This window comes from Muntiacus reevesi, chromosome 11, assembly GCF_963930625.1.
Source record: "Muntiacus reevesi chromosome 11, mMunRee1.1, whole genome shotgun sequence".
Lineage (NCBI taxonomy): Eukaryota > Metazoa > Chordata > Mammalia > Artiodactyla > Cervidae > Muntiacus > Muntiacus reevesi.
Window position 1 is genome coordinate 79,372,102 of NC_089259.1, and position 18,347 is coordinate 79,390,448.

General features: G+C 42.5%; 1 protein-coding gene across 2 annotated transcripts in view; it reads right to left on the bottom strand.

Moving 5' to 3' along the window:
- Window positions 1-18,347, bottom strand: part of NALF1 (NALCN channel auxiliary factor 1) — a 583,333-nt gene that overhangs the window by 113,136 nt on the left and 451,850 nt on the right. The gene's annotated exons all lie outside the window — the stretch shown is intronic.

Below are 18,347 nucleotides of genomic sequence, written 5' to 3' on the forward strand. Positions count from 1 at the left end.
AACGTGAACAGTGAAAAAAATCAGATGCTCCTTACTCGTGGTGTGCGTGCTAAGTTGCTTCAGTCGTGTCCGGCTGTTTGCAACCCTATGGACTGTCGCCCGCCTGTCTCCCCGCCAGGCTCCTCTGTCCATGGGATTCTCCAGGCAAGGACACTGGAGTGAGTAGCCATTCTCCAGGGGATCTTCCCGACCCAGGGATCGAACCCGGGTCTCCCACCCTGCAGGCTGACTCTTTACCATCTGAGCCACCTGGAGGTATTCATGGCAGTTATGTTCTACTCTGATGCTATGGATACTGAGGTGGTGTATGATGACCACAGCTCCCAGCGGGGAGCACGGGATTGCGTTCCTGCAAGCTTCTGATCACCATATCTTCATCAACCAACCAATACATAAGCTTGTTTCATGTGTGCTTCTGTTTAAAGACGCCACATTCAATACCTAATGTTGGTGCCCTGACACCGAACCTGCACCTGAATGAAGCCCCCCTAACAGACGACCTTCTCTGTAAGGCCTATCACAGCCTTCCTACGCTGGGGGCACGAGATGTCCCCTTCAGCGCCTGGCTGGGGGCCACTTTAAACAGGGAAATCACCAGCACATAGTATATTAAAAAATGCAAAAGACAGGGCAGGAAACAGACCACGGGGAGAGTACATGCTTGCGGTATTGCAGCTGAAACAAGAAGGCAGAGGTCCCACCTGAGCGGGGAACACGCCCGCTGGGTGACCAACTTGCTCTGTGCGTCCTGTAGTGGCCAGGAGGGCACCCAGGTATTCGATTTGGGGGGGGGGGAGGTTAGAAATACATCTTAGCAAGTAGGTGAATCTGCAGAGACAAGATCAGCAGACAGTGAAGATGGCTAAATCTGTACATTACATCCTTGTGACTTACTTTATAACTGGAAGCTTGTGTGCAACAAATTATTGTAATAACTTCCTATGGTGACAGATGGTAACTAGCTGTATCACGGTGACCATTTCAAAATGTGTATCAATACTGAATCGCTATGATGTACTCCTGAAACTAAAACAGTATTTTGTGTCAATTATACTTCAGTTTAAAAAAAAAGATTGGCAGAACCTGAGAAAGCACATGAAACAGTCAAATACCTGAGATGTTGTGGAAGGGTTTCATACAAGGCTTGTGAAGATACAGTGGGCTAAAACGCAGAGCAAGTGAAAATGAAAATGGAACTGACCATTGCTCCTGCCTTATTTTCCCAAGAGGACAGGGGATGCTTCCAGCCTGGAGAAGGGGCTGCTTCTGCTGGTTGATTCGGGTTGTATTTTTCCCTTGCTACCCAAGAGCTTACACTGTGATTTGCAAGTTTCAGAATTTCCCATGGATGAATAATTCATAGAAAAGGATGTATCTTTAGTTTTGTGTGTTTATTTCCTTCTGAGTTTCCCTTAAATAAAGGGAATGTATTCTGTTCGTTCATATCACTGTTTCATTCATGAAGCTACGTTTAGAAGGTAAGAAATGCCTCAGCAAATTTTAAAACCCACATTGGAAAGGAAGCTGAATATTAATGAAATATTCTTGTTGTACTTAAATGAAGGTGATGGCGGATCAAACTCAAGGGAATCCCACTTCAACAATACTTTATTTCACCTAGCAGTATATATTCTCAGATTTGCATAGCGGGATAGCAATATTATCTGGGGAGGTCTTCCCCAAAACAGAAACCCCTGAATATGTGATTTTGGTGAACCTGGTCATCTGATTTGATCTTTCTGTTGAGAGCACGTGGCCCGTAGAGCCGAGAATGAATGCTCAACACCTCAACTCCGCCCTTACCCCTCTGTTTGGAGCACTGTCCAATGCCCCTTAAATAACCACCCGACAAACGAGCTCCGAACCCTAAAGCGTCCGTTTACAGCACCCTCGATTTACACATTCTTCTAGAAGCTCCATCACCCTCTTCGTGAAAGGCCACAGGAGTTGACTAGAGGTAAGATTGTGTTTTTAACCTTGAAAAAAGCAGGGAAAACACACTGCAGTTAAAATTTTGCAATTCTTACTAGAAATGGAGCTTTTGTTTACCTTTAGGGCTGTGTGTGTTTTTCTTTAAACTTTTGGAGTGGCTCTTTACACAAATTGAAAGCAATTTGAGGGGGGAAACAATGAAGCCACCTAAACACAGGACTTGGGAACAAAGCCCTCGGTTTGTTTACTAAGCCGCTGTTGGGCCTATCAATTCTCTGGTGTTTGGCTTTGCTGGGTGAAATGAAAGGCGATGCTCCTAGGCTCAGGCAGGGTTTGCAGGGAGACTTAGCTTACTGCTTGTTATTCGTGGTGATGCTACGGGGTTTTGGTTTGGAGATTTTGAGAATTGCTGTTGAAGATGAGGAGATGCAAAAATCTAAAGGGCTCACTTCCCCAGAGTCTTTATAAATCTCCGCGGCAGAGTTGGGATTCGGCCTGGAAGCAGGGACTTGGAGAGAAGCCTGCTCCCCCCAAGCCTGCCTCCAAGGCAGCATCCAGGCTCACACAGAAAGAAAAGAGAGATTGCTCTGGTCTGCTAATGAGAGAGGGACTAAGAGGGGGCCAAGACACTCTCAACCTAAGTCTCCTGGAAATGGAAATCTGGGGCCCTGGCTATCAGAGGACATTTCAGTTCCTCGAGAGTTCTGTATTCGGTGAGGCCTGAGAACTTCCACTGCGCACTGTCACTAAAACAGCGGCCCCTGAATCCCCTGTATCACACGCACCGCAAATAAAACTGATCAAGTGTTTCAGAGCTACAGGCCGTCTTCACGAGTCTTCAGAAAGTGCTGGAGGAGGCACGTTTAAGACTCCGCTATTAAATCTCACAGAGCAATGACCTTTTCCTATCTTCCATCTACAACTGAACATCTCCTTTTAATTTTCCACCGCTTTAAAAGTCATTTTAAAATCCCAACCGCAAGGCATGTTTGTGACTTCTTTGTGACTATCTCCAAATCTGCAGCTGCTTGGAAATATTATTTATTACATTTCGTTTAACCTCAAGCAAGTTATACTCATCTTTTAATTTTTTCTATTGAAGTTATAGTTAACTTACTATGTTGTGATAATTTCTACTGTACATACAGCAAAGTGGTATATATTTTTCATATATATATTCTTTTCCATTATGGTTTATCACAGGTTTATCATAGTTCCCTGTGCTATACAGTCAGACCCTGTGGTTTATCCCTCCTGCACACGCTAGATTGCATCTGCTAAGTCCAAACGCGCGGTCCATCCTCCCCACACCCCTCACCCTCGGCAAGCACAAGTCTTGTTGTCTGCATCCGTGAGTCTGTTTCAGAGACAAGCTCATTTCTGTCATATTTTAGATTCCTCAAGTTGCACTCATTTTTTTCCTTCCAACCAACTATAACATACTTGTTTCTACTTAATCAATAAAAATATACTTACAAAATTTAACAAGTCCTTGTTTTCAGTTTTATAAACTGCACATCTTCAAATTTTAACTATCTTTTTTTTCAGTTTTAGAAAATGCATCTTTCAGTGAAACAAGTCAGCTAAATGTGGCAGAAAACTGTGGAAGGTAATGGAAAGGTTGGCAGGGGTGACGGATTTTTCTTATAGTCTTCCTCTTTCTTACACACTTTGTATCTTATTAATATTTACAGTCTAATAAACCCATGGATGGGGAAATTGCATTAGAGATCCTTCACAGTATAAATATTAAAGTAGTTGAATTCTTATATACATATATATATATATATATATATACTTAATTTTCTGGCTGCCACTAGTACAACAGCCACTGATGTTATAAAGTCATGTGTTAAAATCACATAGAGAAGAACACAGCCTGCTTCCTAAAGCAGCATCGGGAAGCCAAGTGGGGACGAGGCCTTCAACCCACCACGTCTCACTTGCCTCTCCTGTGTCAATGCGCTTGAACTCAAACGCTGAGTAGAGCTCAGTTATCAGTAGCACTATTTTCCTTATTACGAAACTTCCCTAAAGACAATCTACTATTGAACAGATCTGCATTTTCCCTCCAACAGTCTAATTCAATCAAGATTCTTCTGAATGGGAAACCTAATTTTAGGTGTGTACCTAAGTTTGAGTTGGAGTGTCCCCAAGCCCTTTTCAAGCTTCCCTGCTGGCTCAGACAGTAAAGAATCTGCCTGCAATGTAGGAGAATGGGTTCGATCCCTGGGTGGGGAAGATCCCCTCAGAGGAGGGTATGGCAGCCCACTCCAGTATTCTGGCCTGGAGAATCCCCGCGGGCAGAGGAGCCTGGCGGGCTTCAATCCATGGGGTCGCCAAGAGCCGGACACGACTGAGCGGCTAAGCAGGGCACACGCGTCAGAGTGGTCCTTCGTCCTGGCAGCTCTAGGATTCGTGAGGGAGTTAGGAAACACGTTTTGAGTTACGACACAAGGTGTACAAAGCGGTCTGTGTAATTATCACAAGCTATGACAGGCTCTGTTTATCCAGCTACAACACAGTCTACTTTAAAATTCCACCATCTCCCCTTCAGGGGCAGCCTCTCTCGCCAAGTCAAATCCTGATAAGCAGGAAATGCCCAGTTCGTCCTTGCTTCTGGACCCTTGTAGTACCACAGAGTACAAATAGAAAAAAGTCTGTGTGTGAGTCAAATGAAATGAAAAAGGCTTTCTAATTACTAACCATACCTCTATCTGTGACTGCAAATATTGTCCTTACGCTAATAACAGTGTCTAAACTTAAACTTCAACAGTGTCCTCCGAGTATGTCACCACAAGGAGAGTTAATTGCTGGTTGTCCATGAGATGTTCCAGGCTTTTTAGAATGCATGGTCTCTATGACGCAAATGCAGTGGGGGGTGCACCCCCAAACCAGCAGTTCCTCTTCTCCAGGCGGGGTTTGGTCTTGTCTGTTACTCCTCACAGCAGAAGGGAAGGAAGTCTCCCCACCCCTCCTGATTCTAGGAAGTCCTGTATACCACCGACGTGCTTCCTACACACCTATTTCAGAATATTCTGGCGGTTAGATTGCCTACATTTAATTACCTAGAAACACTTCTCAATTGTTTATACACTGGGCTAGATTTGAATGCTGTTTATTTCACTCCTGTAGAAAACATAAAGGAGCTGCTCAATATTTGACCGGTGGACTGCTCTGCCAGGGACACTTTTAGAAGAAAGAATAATTCTACTTGCATACTTTATGGATCAAATCATTTAATTCATCCAAGTCATGAGCGATCAGGATTTTTAAAGAAGCATTTCATTGGCATTAAAAGGGTGAGTTTACTCAGAAGCAAATTTAACACGAGCAGATGTCAATAAATGTGTCAAATTGTTTAGGGGAAATTTAAAATGCATATAATAAACATTCTTTTCTTAATCACCAATGAGAAGTGTGCATTTATTTCATCTGACGACAAGTCATATATTTTCAAAGGAAGCAGGCATTTAATATTTTAATGATTTGAGGGAGGGGTGTGTATGGGATGGTATTTTTAGACCATTTAAAAATATAAGGATGAAAATTGATAAAGTTAGCTATAATAAACCCTTCATATTTCGCTTATTTCCATTTCCTTCTTACTAAGCCTCTATTTTCTTTCAGACACTAACTCTTCCTTTGTAAGAGGTAGAGAGCAAAGATGCTCTAACCCAGACACCATCCATTCTTTAAGAATGCTTTTGCTAAAAAGGAAAAAAATTAAATAACATTGTGGGGAAGGGAAAAAAAAGTATCCTATGATAAACCACAATGGGAAAGAATATTTTTTTAAAAAGAATGTACATATACGTATAACTGATTCACTTTCCTATAGAGCAGAAATTAACCCAATATTGTAAATCAACTATACTTCAATTAAAAATAAAAATCTAAAGAATTTTTAAAATAAAGTTTTTTTTTTTAAAGTAATGTCTTTGCCGTTCCTTGCCAAATGAGATGGCAAGCTGCGCAGTGTAAGTGGCCACTGGAATGCCGCCTGCGGAACGCGGTGGTGGACACTGGGCCCATATCTGTGACCCCTGATTGTGAAGGAGGAGTTCTGGGGTGTTCCCTTTAGCCCGATTCTTACACTGGCATTTTCTAGTCTGTGTATTGGCAAAAGAGAGAAATGGCTTCCTTCTTCATCTCTCCCTTCTCCTGCTAACATGTTTTCTCTGCTGAGCTACTCAGAAATTTACTGAACTGGTTCTGTCTGCTTCACTTGTGGCCTGCGGCCTGTGGCCGGTCTCTGTGGCCCATCAGTAGGGGCCCCGGAGGTCCTGTGTCAGATCAGACTGCCTCCGTGTCCTTGCATGGCCCACAGGAGAGTAACTGTTCTGTGCAAGACAAGCCCGAGAGAGGAGATGAGAAAACGGGGCTGCTGCTGCTGCTGCTGCTGCCAAGTCGCTCAGTCGTGTCCGACTCTGTGCGACCCCATAGACAGAAGCCCACCAGGCTCCCCCGTCCCTGGGATCCTCCAGGCAAGAACACTGGAGTGGGTTGCCATTTCCTTCTCCAATGCATGAAAGTGAAAAGTGAAAAGTGAAAGTGAAGTCGCTCAGTCGTGTCCGACTCTGTGCGACCCCACAGACCGCAGCCCACCAGGCTCCTCTGTCCATGGGATTCTCCAGGCAAGAGTACTGGAGTGGGCTGCCACTGCCTTCTCCGGAGAAAACGGAGCAGTCTCATCTACCCTTCTTCTTGCCTGATACCCACAAGCCGACCCTCTGACCTCTTAGACATCTGAGGTCAGTGTGTGCTGCCCTGTTACATTCTCTGTTTTGGAATAACAGAGAGTTGTAACATCAAGACAAATCCATTTACTAAAATTCAGATACATCTTCATAAACCTAAAAGAGAAAAAATACATCATCTATGACTTCCTACGAAAAAATAGAGCTTTATATATGAAAACTATTGATTCGCTTAGGAAAACCCAATGGGCATATTTTAAGTGGTTCACAGAAAAACAATAATATTTTTAAAAGTTAGGAGAACAGTCCCTTACTAACCTGTGCATTAATCATCTTTTCACTCACATACAAAAAAGGGACCATAACTCATGAAGCTGTTGTTGTTCAGTTGCTATGTCGTGTTCAATTCTTTGGGACCCCATGGACAGCAGCATGCCAGGCTTCCCTGTTCTTCACCATCTCTGGAGTTCGCTCAAATTCATGTCCACTGAGTCGATGGTACCATCCAACCATTTCACCCTATGTGACTGCCTTCTCCTTCTGCCTTCAATCTTTCCCAGCATCAGGGTCTCTTCTAGTGAGTTGGCTCTGCAACAGGTGGCCAAAGTATTGAAGCATCAGTTTCAGCATCAGTCCTTCCAATGAATAATCAGGGTTGATTTCCTGTAGGATTGACTCTTTTGATCTTCTTGATCTGGAGACAGTGGTTTATACTGAGGTGGCAGGTCTCACAGAAAACAGTGCTTATATAACTAGGTTTATAGCCTCAAATCCACCAGTATGTCATCTTAGGAGACAGAGAATAATCATGCACAAAAAGAGAGTTTTTGAAGCAGAAACAAAGAAATATTTTTTAAAAAGCAGAAAACAAAGGGAGAGGGATAAATTAGGCTACATGATGCTCCAAGCAAGGCTATGGGAGGGAATCAGTCTCTAACTTCAGTTTGAGAAATATTTGGTCTTGGCAATCAGTAATTTCGGCAAAATGATGGTAAGTTCTAGAATATATTTATTCTGTATTTTTCTAAAGAAATTGCCTGTGCAGAAGGTGCTGCCTGGAAATTGAGAAAGGTGAAGAATAGCATCAGAGGACAAGGTACGTTAGTACATTTTATCACTGAGACACCCGGCCCTGAAACATTTCAGTGAAAATCTAGGATTGGTTGTTACACAGCCCTTGTCTGACTGAAGGCCCTCCTTGCTGTGGCCAGTACTGCCTTCCTGAACGCCTGTGACACAGGGTCCCACATGCCCCCTCCTCTAACAAACACACAGTCTGATGCGATGCTCCTGGGGCAGGTACAGAGGCAGAATCTAAAGCCTCCAAAGCTTCGCGGATCTTGTATGAAGCTCTGTAGATGTGCCTGCTGATCCACCAGTAACCACGTTTTAATACTGGCTCACATCTGCAGTTCAGTCCTCCAAGACAGTCTACATTAGCCATGTTAGGCAGGGATGGATTTAATGAAAGTATGAACTCTACGACACTGTAGGGTGCTCAGTTACTTAAGTTTTCCAAACTATCAAGGGTCTACAACAAAACCAGAATTTAGGTCTCGAGTAAGCTCAGTGCAAAACAGTTCCCCCAAACTTTAGATTCTTTCAGATTAGTATCTATCGACCAAGACCACTTAAATTGCTTGGGAAGCAAAATTACAGTGTGGGTAGACTTTATCACTTCAAAGTGAAGGGTCTATTTGCCCTGTTATAGTACGACTCTGCTCCGAAGCCTGCCGACCTCTCGATTCACGCCCATCTTTCCTCACTGCTGAGCACTTGTGATCAGGAAGCGGCTGTAAACACGCGGATCCTGAAACTGACACCTCCAGGGCAAAGCTTTGGAAGTTAAAGGACTCCCAGTAACAGCTGGCAACTGTGTTTTTAAAAGTTCACAATTAAACACTGCTGCTGCTGCTGCTAAGTCGCTCCGCTGTGTCCGACTCTGTGCAACCCCATAGACGGCAGCCCACCAGGCTCCCCCGTCCCTGGGATTCTCCAGGCAAGAACACTGGAGTGGGTTGCCATTTCCTTCTCCAATGAGTGAAAGTGAAGTCACTTAGTCGTGTCCAACTCAGCAATCCCATGAACTGCAGCCTACCAGGCTCCTCCATCCACGGGATTTTCCAGGCAAGAGTACTGGAGTGGGATGCCATTGCCTTCTCCGAATTAAACACTAAACAATGGTAAATAAAACTTTTGAAAGTAAAATTCTATTGCTAGAGAGAAGCTAACTCTTGCTAAAATAAACTTAACTCTGTTAAGTTCTCTTGTTAGCAACGCCGCAGAGGGACACGTTCCGCGGTCAGATCTACAACGGCAAAAACAAATTTCCAGAAAACTGTTGAACTTATCGAGAGAATCTGTAGTTTGTCTTAGAACACCAATTTGAGAAAACAAATGCCAACCATGCCAAAGTCACTGATTCTGCTGAACTCAAACCTTTTCTACGTTACAATCCTGCTGTTTCCATAAATGTATGGTGACTCCCAAGGTGCCCTGTGTCACACAGAGGCAGTCAGGACAGGAAGATGAGTCAGAAATCTCATGAAGGAAGAAAGGAAGAGATGTACAAGAATATGTACAGTGCAGTGCAGAAAGGAGATGGATGTAGAAAGGATGTTGTCACAAGTCTTGAGAGAGAGAGAGCAAGAGAGAGAACTTCTGGTTGAGGGACCAAGAAAAACAAGAAAAACAAGAAAAAAGAAGAAGTAGCTCTGGAGTCTCTAACAGATGACCAGAGAGGAAGGACAGTCCAAGAGAAGGGCCCTTTTATCTTCTCCAGGGTACTTCACTCACTCCTATGAAAAAGAAATGTTACCACCAAAATAGGGAGACATAATCTGGAGGTGATAATGACAAATGATTTCATGCTTTCTTGCAGAGAGTGATGCAGTAGCTGATGGGCATAAACTGGAGAATTTAGTTTCCTGAGGAGTTTTCAAATAAACTGCTCAGCACAGCTCACTATAGTTTAGGGGCCGCTGTGAAGTTCCCCATGACCCATTAATTGCACGAACAATATCAAGTGTAGTTCATGGTTTCAGGGGACCATTTGAAATGTGCACTTATACTGCATTTGCAATAAGGAAATAAATGAAGAAAGAAACAAAAGTGTTATTTATGTAATGTATATTACATGTATATTAATGTATATTACATACATACACACATGAACACACATATGTATATCTCTGCATGGGTACATATATGTATGTACACACTCATATATATTTTTTCTATATATATGTATATGTATACATATTAGCACATGTCTTTCTACGTATATACCTAGTTTATATAAAATGTGAAATTTTTAATTGTTTTAAAATATGAAACAAATAGTAATAAAATATGAAAATAAATATTTTATATAAAAATAGACCTTATATATAGATCATATAATTCGATCACATTTAGTAATGGTTTAGTATTCTGGAGGAGCACATGGCAACACACTCCAATATTCTTGCCTGGAGAATCCCACGGACAAAGGAGCCTGGCGGGCTACACAGTCCAAGGGGTCGCAAAGAGTCAAACCCAACTGACGCAACTTAGCATGCACACAATAAATTTATTAATAATTTAATAAAATTATTATTAATGTCATAATAATAACATTGGTATAATTTGATTCCTGACGTCATCTTTTCTTTTGCTGTTTTACCACTAGAAAGTTACCTGACTTTTCTGATGGTACACTTTGGCAGCTTCACCAACGGCCAAAAGAAGTGAATAGCGGAAACTGCCACGCAAAGCATTTGAGCATTGAAGTCAAGAAGCGCTTTGCAGCTCATGGCACTTGGTAAATGCTGGGAAACAGCTCTGCAGTGTTTTTAACTCACACCATTAGCTGTGTGGTTATGTCAGCCACACAGAGATAAGGAAAGCTAATTCAGCTGTTTGAAATACCAGGCCTCTTTATATTAAGCCTGAAAAAGATACTCCAAGAAACAAGTCTCTTGAAAATACACAAAGAAACACAGTGTCGAAATTAAAAATACAATGTCCTCTGCCACTGCCGGGAGAATAAACCATATGTCTGGCCCTGCACCATTGAACACAATGTATTACGCAAGTGAATTTAGTCAACATCCCCAAAGAGAGATCCATGCTAATGTGCAGGCTTGAAACCATCACCATGTACATAACTGAAATGTTGACTCTGATGAGCAGCATGTCTTTTCTCGTCTATATAGGGGCTTCTTCGGTTCTGGATGTGAAGACAAACCACCTGGAGAGAGAGCTCCCCACTGCAGCCTGCCAACCACAAGAGCACTTTGCCCTTAAAGCCCCACTTAGTGTTAATTCCTGGTTTTGAAAACTGCTTCAAGTCCTGGGCATCCTTGGAGACCCTGAACGATGTCACTGTGTCTCCCTTTAATCGTACCTTCTCTGCCCTAGTCAGGCTGGTCCCGGGACTCCCCCGGACACACTCAGACACGCCCTTCCCTGGAACGGTGTTCACTGCCCTCTCATTCTGAGAATTCCTCCTTCTGTCTTCCCACAGCAGATGGATCCCACTTTTCTCTTAGTCTCTTTCTCTTGCTGGGATTTCCCCCAGACCCCAGTCCCATCGTGAACATCTCCCACCTGAACACAATGATATTGTCCTGCTGATGGGCGGTGCTTTGCTAATGGATATGTTGGTGACTGTCCTCCTCTTCCACTGGACTTCAAGGTCTGAGTTAGTCTGGTCTTTGCCTTCCCATCCCCTGTTTAGAATGGAATTCGTGATCCACTTAGAGCAGCTGCTATGGTGTCACTTTATCAAAGATACAAACGAGACGCCTTTACAAGCAGCCAATTTTATAAATATTAAAGAAGCACTGAGGGGCACGTTGGTACAAGTTTTTAAGTTCTACTTCCTAAAAGGTTATTTTCTCCCTTCTTTCCTTCCTTTTTCCTCAGTATCAGTACCTCTCCACTTAAGGACCCATATGAAAAACATTGCTGCCTCTAGAGTGTGGCATTTTAATCACTTTTTAAGTGGGGTTGGAATCCAAGTGCCCTCAAGGGCTCCAAAGATTCCATCTTTGTCAGTCTCCCATCTGAATGGAGTGTGCGTTTCCGGACAACAGAGGCAGAGGGAAACCAGGCAACCACCTTCGATTGTAATTTGTTCATTTGCACTTTAATGAATAAATTAGTATGCCACATCAGTTCTGCTCTACTGTCATGATAAAACTCGCATTTATATAACCTGTAATTATTTTCACTATGGGCACAAGGGAGAAATTGATTTTTGAAGCTGATGATCACAAATGTGGTTATGCTATTGCTTAGATGCGAGAATTTGCAAATGACTTGTAGCAACATGTGGAAGACAAGGTAAAATTAAATGCATGGCAATGGAAATAATTACTCTGATGATGCCTGCTAGGGCACTAATAAAAAAGACAGTAAAAGTAGGCACTTGTATGCATCTACAAGTCGACAAAAATGGCATTGGAAATAAAATGAATCAGAGCCAAAGGAAGTTTGGGTAGAGTTCTAATTATCTTGTACTCAATAGTATATTACAGCCTAAACTTGATTCAAACTGTTAACACAATCTCCATCAGTCTATGGTGGCCAGATCCCAGAAGAATTCAGGCCCGAGTAGTCTTTCCTCTTCACTTTCAGATCAAAAACCCACTGGAATCATCAAATCCACACGGAGATGAACTGCTAATGAAATATCTCACCCTTTTCACATCATGAAAATTGGAGGCTTAGTTGTTATTTGGCAAGTTCAACCAACTTTTTTTTTTTAATTATGAAAGCTTTCAAATACAAAGAAAGAAAAGAGAATAAATGAACCCTCACATCCTATCACCTGATTTTAACTCATAACTCAATTGTAATTGATCTGTATTCCCACCTACTTTTTCATACTCTGGATTATTCTGACATAAATGTTAGACATTATATTGATATATTTTTATTTAAAAAACATATTTTAAACATTAAAAAAATCAGCATCATCAATTATCATACCTAGAACATATAGTAAATAGCTTACTGTAATCAAATTTCTTATTCATAATTTTTAATAGTATGGTCAAATCATAATGTAAAGATTGTAATAGGCTGATTTTTGAAAGTTTTTTTTTCTAATATACAGCTACCCTTCTCTCTCACACTCTCTCTGTCTTCTCCTGCTACCTTTCTCTATTTTTTTTCTGTTGCAATATTTTTGGTTAATAATCCATGTACGTCTTTTTTTCCTGTAGGATTTCTCATAGTCTCAGTTCACTGACTGCATATCAGGGGTGTTATTTAATATGTTTTTTCTCCCATATTTCCTGGAAATTAGTAATTAAATCTATAGACTTCATAAGTTTCAGGTTCCCCTTTTTTCCAGTCAAATTTTACATACACAGAAATATTGTACTTTGTAGACCAACAACCAAGAACTTCCTTTCCTTACCAATTGACAGTTCAGCCCTCCCTAGTCATGAGCGTGTACTTGGCAAGATAAACAAAAAGTACTAATTACTTACACACCATGCAGAGCTAGGCTTGGGGGCTTCAGGGAGTGCTGCCAAAAGGAAGTGACTTTTGACGAGAACTTTGAAGCCTTCTGATGAAGGCTGTTGCAAAAAGCTCACAGAATAGCCAAGGATGTAACTGGTTAGGAAGTGAGTATTAGATAGTTGGAAATCTACTGCTCAGGGAAAGCTGAAGACCAGACAGAGGGACATAGAAACAGTCCACGTGACAACAGACAGGAGAACGTCCCAGGAGAAAGCACAGTGGGGAAAAAGAAGACATGGAAAGACCCAGGATTTAAGAATATGGAAGAGGAAGATGAGTCAAGAAAAAAGATACGGGCTGAGAATGGGAACAGGTGAATTAGAAGAAATAGGACTGGAGGAAAATGTTCCAAACAGAGGATGGCACAGCAGAAGGTTAGTTTTAAAAAGATACATGGATAAGGTAAAAATGGAAGGAATTAATATTTCCAGATAAGGTCACTTTCATAGGTTTTGGGGTTGGGATTTCAAAATGTCTTGTTTGGGGAACACAATTCAAGCTAAAATAAGAGCTTTTGGAGGGAGATGGAGCTCCTACACACCTACAAAGCACCACGTGTCCTGCCGTGAATTCCCCGTGAGTGTCCACGTGTGTGTCCACATGGGCACCTACATGACACTGAGTGTCCACGTGTGTGTCCACTTGGGCACACACATGATGCTGAGTGCTCACACGCATGTCCATGTGGGCACCCACGTGATGCTCAGTGTTCACACGCGTGTCCACGTGGGCATACACACGAAGCTAAATGTTCACGTGTGTGTCCACGCGGGCACTCACACAATGCAGCCACGGGTGATGCAAGACTGGTATACCTGCAGTTGGTGAGGTGTTTTGTTCTCTAAACATACCTTTATGCTCATTATACAGACTGATACAATGTCTTATATCCTCTTTCTCAGAACCATGACATTCCCAAAATTCAAAGTCTTATCATACGTCAATTGGAATCATAAAGTGAAAAATAAATCTTATTTGGAAAACAACAGATCACATGCCTAACCGTTGAACTTCTACTAGAATAAATTAAGCCATTTAATATTGCATATGCTTTAAATTCCTCAAGTCAAGCATTTGTATTTGGTTTGTCTATTCCTATCTAAACCATCAGATAGTCAGATATTCCTCTAAAAATCTTAGTATTCCTACCAAGTACTAACTTCACTAGTTTACTAATGGTCAAAGAGGATTCTATACAGTCTTGCACAGAACACTGTTTATTCTAGATGAGGTTGATAAATATAGTTTATCTGATTCATTCAGAATAATACCTGAATTTATTCAGGAGTTGCTTACATTTAAGATCCACAATAAATGAGGTAATTTTTGATTTGTTCTAAAATTGGCCTCAGGATTATGAATAAATTGGGTCTAAATACTTCTTGGATCAGAAATTACTCAATAGTGTTTATAAATAAAATTGTAAAACATTTAATTTTATTTCAAAGAGAGGGTGCAGTGAAATAAATTTTATGTTGCATTTCCCTGTCTTCTTGGGGTGATAAAAGGTAACCTGTAAATATAATGACAAGTGGCTTCTTTCAGTGAGAATGTCCTTGAGAAAAAATAGGCATAAATGAAGTAAAACAGGCATAAATAGGCAGAAATAAAAACTTTCATCATCATACTTTCTGAACATTCTAATGAGTAAATAATAAGCTATGTTTTGAATACCATTCATAACATCATATTTGGAATATTTCTCTTTTTGCTGAGAAACAAAAGCAACTTCAATTCAGTTCAGTTCAGTTGCTCAGTCATGTCTAACTCTTTGTGACCCCATGGACTGCAGCATGCCAGGCCTCCCTGTTCATCACCAACTCCTGGAGCTTGCTCAAGCTTATGTCCATTGAGTCAGTGATGCCATCCAACCATTTCATCCTCTATCATTCCCTTCTCCTGCCTTCAATCTTTCCCAGCATCATGGTCTTTTCCAATGAGTCAGTTCTTTGCATCAGTGGCCAAAGTATTGCAGTTTCAGCTTCAGCATCAGTCCTTCCAATGAATATTCACAACTGATTTCCTTTAGGTTGGACTGGTTGGATCTCCTTGCAATCCAAGAGACTCCCAAGAGTCTTCTCCAACACCACAGTTCAAAAGCATCAATTTTTCGGTGCTTAGCTTTCTTTATGGTCCAACTCTCACATTCATACATGATCACTGGAAAAACTATAGCTTTGACTAGATGCTAAGGTATCTTGGTTTGTTAAACAAGTGTTATAGCTCACAACATTTAAAAAATTGTATGGTGGGTCTCTTCAGGTACTTAAAGTAGTGTTGACCCAGAGAGGTCAAATTTTTTGTCTTTGATACAAAAATTTGTTACTCAGCTTGAAAAAGAAGTGCCAGCTATTTCATTTTTGCAGAATCTTCAGAAAGCACAGAGGAGGGACAGCCATAGTGTGTGGATGTGAGATGCAGGGTGCGCAGCTGTCCATCCACTCTAAGCCTGTCTGCAGAGGTAACACATACCGGGGGTTTGCCAGGGGAACAGGGTACCAGCAGTCTGGTCAGCAGTGCGGACACGCCCAGCGGGCATCACGTGAACTCCGCTGCACCCATCCTCACTCCGGAGTCTGTGCATCCAGACCAGAGGGTCTGGCTCTGCCCTTCCGCTCCATGAGGATGGGAATGCCAGGCTGATCAGTCCTCAGCACCAGCACAGCCCCTCTCGTACAGGTTCAGGACCCGACGCTGTCAAACAAAATGAACTAAGGTTTAAGCAAAGGAGTCAATGCCCTCCTTCCACGTCACCTTAAAGGTGGTCAAGGACGTTAACAGGGCTTCCCTGGTGGCCCAGACAGTAACAAATCCACCTGCAGTGAAGAAGACCCGGGTTCGATCCCTGGGTTGGGAATATTCCCTGCAGAAGGGAATGGCAACCCACTCCAGCATTCTTGCCTGAAGAATTCCACGGACGGAGGAGCCTGGCGGGCTACAGTCCAAGGAGTCACAAAGGGTCAGACACGATTGAGAGCCTGAGCACACACACAAGAACTTAACACAAATCTGGAAACAGGGCCAGACGCAAGCTTCGGTCCCAAGTTCACGAACACCTGCCCCTGAAAGCCTGACACACAGACTCAGAATGATGTGATTTTGACACTGAGATAGAAAGATGGGGCTTTTCATTAGTCAGGTCCGTATCCGAACATGTGAGGGGTCTGTCATTTTTTCTTCATATGGTCCCCTCATAAAAAGAACAGCAGCATATTCACTTGAGGATGCTCATCCACGTATATTGTGATGGATACAGTTTTATCAGGAAGTGACCAGCTCAGGTTTGAAAAGGTGCAGAAGAATCACAACTGCAGGAAATACCTCACTGCAAGCTGTGAGTTCTTGACCCACTGTGAGAGTAAACACTGAGTGAACATTCTGCTGCTTTCCTGTTGCCCAAGGGCTTTAATGATGCGCCGAAGTTCAAAACCATTCTCGCAAATTTCTCTTTGCTCTAAGCCTTTCCTCTGGAAGTGGTACAGAGGAAAGTCACACCACCAACACACATCTCTCAGCTCAGTCTTCCACTTTAGAACTTCTCTAGAGTTTCTGGCCTGAGGAAAAGTGGCAAAGAGGGAGATGCAGCAAGGAACGATAGATGCACGTATGCCATATGTATAGTCTTTTGTGGTCTGCTGCGTACACAGCTGTGTACCAGGGCCGTGGCCAGGTTGCTGAAGAAGTTAACTTCCTTCAGCAGAGGCATCTTGCCTAATAAAGAAGCCTCATTTGTGGATTGAATCGGAAGGTAAACCGAGTGTTTAAATGCAAGCAGAGAGATCGTCCTCTAAAATATCACTAACTGTATAGCTTCCCAGAGTGACAAATCTCATTGGTTTGGAGAATAACTGCCCAAGCTATGTGCTCATACACACACATATATATTTTCCTATTTGTTCATTATTCAGCATGACTAGTCCCTGCAGACGGCGTACCAGCTCCTTAGATGTCAGGGGCTTGCTATTTTGCTCTAATGCAATAAATGTGGAAGTTCAATTACCAAGCAACAATGAGATTGTGAAGTCTATTGTGGGCCTGCTCTGCAGTTCCCTGCCGAAGGCAACAAAGCAAGTCACACAACAAGCAGAGAAATCATTCTAAACCACGTGGAGATACCCAGAGTGATAACCCATCATGGTTTATTTTGATGGAAACAATAGTTACCCCGAGCAGGTGCAGAGGAGTGGTCCAGAAAGGGAGGCTGTGAACGAGCCTCATTGATGAAGAACTTCTCTGGGACAAATGACTTCGATGAAAACTAGATTCCTATCTACAGGAGAGCAAAGCAGAAACTGCTTACTGTGCTATGATTGTAATGACAAAAAGAGAGTTAGGTTATACAGAGATCCATTGCCGCTGATGAGAAAAGCTTTTGAATATCTCAACTTGAAGTGGGAATGTCAATCATTTTGACTTTCTGCAATAGCCCCCTGCCTTTCTCTGTTAGCCTCTTTCTGCTATTAAGTTCTGCAATGCAACGCCTGCTCTAAACCTGTAATCAAGAATGTTGATATATGTGGAATGAGTCAGTTCGCAATACATATAGCAACAAAAGGTCTCAGGTCAATGTATTTTTGAGGCAAGAGATTCTCATGTAGCCATATCCCCCCTTTATGTTACTCTTTCAACCACACCTTGCCAGTGCAGCTAATTTGGATCACAGCTTCCACTCTGCTAGCTGACCTTGGCCTTGGAAGAGACGTTGAACTGTGGCACAGAAATTCCAAACTGACAGTGGCTTGAGCAATGTAGAAGTTTATGTCTCTGTCAGTTAACGGTAAGCAATCCAGGGTTGGTCAGAGACCCCACATCCTTGGGGACCCCAGCTCTGTCTCCCTGGTCCCTCTGTTACCCTCATGATACAGTTTCACCATCAAACTATCACGTCAATACTTGAGCCTGCAACACGAACTGATACTTGGACCTCCCTTTAAGACACTTCCTGAATATTCCGCAAATCCCTCCTGTTGACATCTTGCTGGCCAGAACTTTGTGACTTGGGAAATAAAGCCTTTATTCTGATTGTGGGTGCATGCTAAGTAGCTTCAGTTGTGACCAACTCTTTGCAAACCTACAGACTGTAGCCTGCCAGACTCCTCTGTCCATGGGATTCTCCAGACAAGAATACTGGAGTGGGTTGCCATGCCCTTCTCCGGGGGATCTTTCTGATCCAGGGATGGAACTGGAGTCTCTTGAGTC